This window comes from Chenopodium album, chromosome 1 (genome assembly GCF_948465745.1).
Source record: "Chenopodium album chromosome 1, dcCheAlbu1.1, whole genome shotgun sequence".
NCBI classification, from domain to species: Eukaryota; Viridiplantae; Streptophyta; class Magnoliopsida; order Caryophyllales; family Amaranthaceae; genus Chenopodium; species Chenopodium album.
Window position 1 is genome coordinate 64,695,028 of NC_137834.1, and position 3,497 is coordinate 64,698,524.

Sequence of the window (3,497 nt, forward strand, 5' to 3'; positions counted from 1 at the left end):
ACCTACCTTATTAATTAATTACCCCCATTCTTTCACAACCATCCTTTTTCATTTCCTCTGAAACTGCTCTGCTCCTCCAAAACTGCTCTGAAGCTCCTCCAAAACTCAATCATGGAAGTTATCAACAAGGTACATTTTCGATCTCCTCCTAATATATTTATATTTTAATTAATTCTGATCTAATCGATTATTCAAGAAATAAAAATATGAAATTCTAGGGTTTATTTTCGCCTTTTTTTTTAATTTAACTTAATGGATGTTTAGGGGTTTCATTACGTGATACTTTCAAATTTGGGCTTCATAGTAGCAGATTGGGGGCTAGAGTTTCGAGCGAAAGAGACAGAAATCGGAATTTGTAATTCCTCACCATCATTTGGCGAGTAGTGGGATGATTCCAAAATCGTTGTATGTAGCAGAAGAGCACATTGCTGCTGGGTGGCGTACTTGGCTTGCTGCCGTTGCGGGGGGTGGGGTTATCTAAGGGTGGGTGCCGCAGCTAGATGATTTATTGAGAAGTTAAATACGGTATAGCTCAATGTATCCTTTGTAATTATTTCCTAGTTTTGTGAGTTTTAAATTGATTGATAAATTAATTGACAATTAAGAAATTGGGTATTTGTTTAATGCATTGCATTTGGGCATTCATACAAACCAACAATTATGATTTATATATAGTAATGAGAGTGACCTTTTTGTTTCATTTGTATTTGGTTGTGTTGCTCCTAATTTTGTATACGTAGTACTTTTATTACAATGCAAATTTAGATCTAAATTTCTGTTTTTTGAACTTAATCTACCAAAAAAAAAATAAGATTATTGTATTTCATGTATAGTTGCATTGTTGTATATTGGGTGTATTACTTGAATCTTCATGTGTGTTAATTAAAATTGAAGAGTTTATCTTCTTGTTGAAACAGAACTTGTTCATCAAATTTGTTGTGGAAAGGAAAGCATGTCGTTTCCTTGAGGTCAGACGAGTAGAGGAGAGTTAAGGATTCATGAGAGTTTAGATGATCTAAGCACTGACTTGGTAGAATATATATCTGAATTATCAGATGCATCAGTAAAAGAGTGAGGCGTTTTCACCATTGCTTTATCTGGTGGTTCTCTCATTGGCTTATTGGGGTATTCAATCTATTCATTGCTCATAATTTACATTATTCATGCCTTTTGGTTAATTATTTGTGTATATCATATTGTGCCAAAACAGAAAACTCGCTGAAGCGCCTTATAACAAAACTATTGATTGGGTTAAGTGGTATATTTTTTGGACTGATGAGCGTGTGTTAGCAAAGAGCCATGTCGACAGCAATTACAAGCTAACGAAGGACGGTCTCTTGACCAAAGTCCGTTTTTCGCCCTCTTAATTTTCATCTATAACTTCTTTAGTTTTTGAACTGAAAGTGTTTGCCCTGCTTTGAAGCAGATTCATGTATTTCCTTGGTGTTATCTTTTATTGTTGTTGTACTTGTTTTATGACCTTGGAGCTTCATTTTGTATTTTGAAGCCCGCCTGTATGATTGCTATATTTGTGTATTGTGTAGTAATTGTGGAAGTTATTGAATGCTCCTATTTTGTGGAACTGGCTTTATATATGATGGAGGGTCTAGTTTCTGGGTTTTCTTGGAATAGTTGTAAGGCTAAATTGATGTGTGAGAGGTGTTCTTTTGTCATTTTTAAGTCCAACTTTATTGTAGTTTATGTGGTGAAGGATTGCTATCAAATCATACTCTTCAGTAGTGCTCGTATTTTATTTTCTACGTAAAAACAACTGCATAAAATGTATAGATCAGGTGTTGTGTTTAAGCTTAGACTGACATGTTAGCTTTATGCTTGTTTTTGTTTCAAATCCAATATAACTGTCATCAACTTATCATGATAGAAGGACGATCTATAAGTCATGAGGCTTTTTAAAATTACAAGAACCTAAGAAAAACTCTATGGAGAGCTTACTCTTATTCTTTTCTTTGATGCTTGAATCATAGGGTGTTGGTTGCTGGCCATAAGTTTATTAGTTTATCTTGTCTCTTTGAAATTTTCGAAGATCATAGAAACTCTCAAGAAGCATGGTGATTTTCATGTTATGTGTTGTTACTTTGTTATATGCCTTGACATTTTGTAAAATGCTGCTATATACAATTTGAATGGTATTGGCATGGTTTTGAATGGTTTAGCCTGTCCTTTTTTATTTGGGGGAGGGGGTGTTCATATGCAATTTATTGCTGTAATATTTGCAATTTTTCAGGAGCTAGTCCTGTATTCTTCCCTGATATGTATAACATTCTTATTCTCTGATTCTATCTCTCCAGATAAATGATGTCCATAGTTTCGAGCTCAATGGGCTTTCTTCACAATTTGCTGAACTGTTACACCAGCCTTTTATAATCTTACACGAGAAAATATTTTTATAAACCATGCTATTATTCATATAACTTGAATTTGGTATCTTCTTTGTTCCAGCCTCTGTTGATGCAGTTTTGTTTATTTTACAAAGGTCATGTTGTTAAGGGGACAATCCTTGTTAATCGAACGCTATAAAGATATTTTTTTTATTACATACAATGTTCAGGTTGAAGTTCACTTAAGAGTTTTGAGCTAGTTTAGGCACATAGATTCATCTAGTTAATTAAATAATTTTGCAAAGAATGACTTTCCTAAGTGTATGTCGATGTCTGATGTTATCTGGGTAGTCTCCCTCGGTCTTGATGCTTATTTTCTTTTATATACCCTCAATTTGATGCATTGACCATGTTGGTATAGTTCACTTGGTGACTGTCTGAAATAACCCTTTTTTTAATTTTGGATATTTTTTATGTATATATTTCTTTCCCATGCAGAATTCTATCGTAATATCAAGTGCTCAGTGTGAACTGTTGCTATCCCATACAAAACAGTCAAATTTGTGAAGCAGACAGAGACAAAATCGACAAAATCGTCAAAATTTGAAGGTTGACCATTGTATCAATTAACTAACTAGCTTTTTTTTAGTTATAGAGCATTATTTAGTGTGAATTGTGAGAAATTGTAATTTACAAGTACATCAATTCAATATAATTTACAAGATGTCGCTTAAAGTTGGTCCTATATTGGTGAGATTGATAGTTATTAACAATTAATGGTCTTTACATTAAAAATATATATATAAATGTAGTGTACAGGTAGTGGCAGTAGATGAATCTGCTACTGCTACCACTTTTTTAAAAAAATAATAAAAACACTATTCGTAACTGGCGTTAGGCTATGCCAGATACAAATAATACTTTATTTGTAACTGGCATAACTTAACGCCAGTTACAAATAGTATGCTTTTTAACTTGGAAAATAGCCTATTTGTAACTGATCGAGGTTAAGTAGGTCGTTGGTTCTACCGACCCTAATCAAATTAACAATTTATAATGCCTAAACTTACACTAAACTAGTTAGTGGCAAGTAAGGGTCGAACCACTAAGGAAGCTCACTCGTCCAACATCAATATCACTAATGCAAGAGTCAAGAGG

At 33.5% G+C, this 3,497-nt stretch overlaps 1 long non-coding RNA gene across 2 annotated transcripts; it reads left to right on the forward strand.

The window, feature by feature from the left end:
• The first annotated feature begins 489 nt into the window (after positions 1-489).
• On the forward strand, positions 490-3,034 carry LOC145595712 (uncharacterized). 2 transcript variants are annotated; one of them, XR_014103004.1, is made up of 3 exons: positions 490-525; positions 918-1,346; positions 2,838-3,034. It is a non-coding gene; the product is annotated as an uncharacterized LOC145595712 (long non-coding RNA). The 2 variants fall into 2 exon arrangements; XR_014103009.1 differs by having other exon boundaries at positions 918-1,125; positions 1,211-3,034.
• The last annotated feature ends 463 nt before the right edge of the window (positions 3,035-3,497 follow it).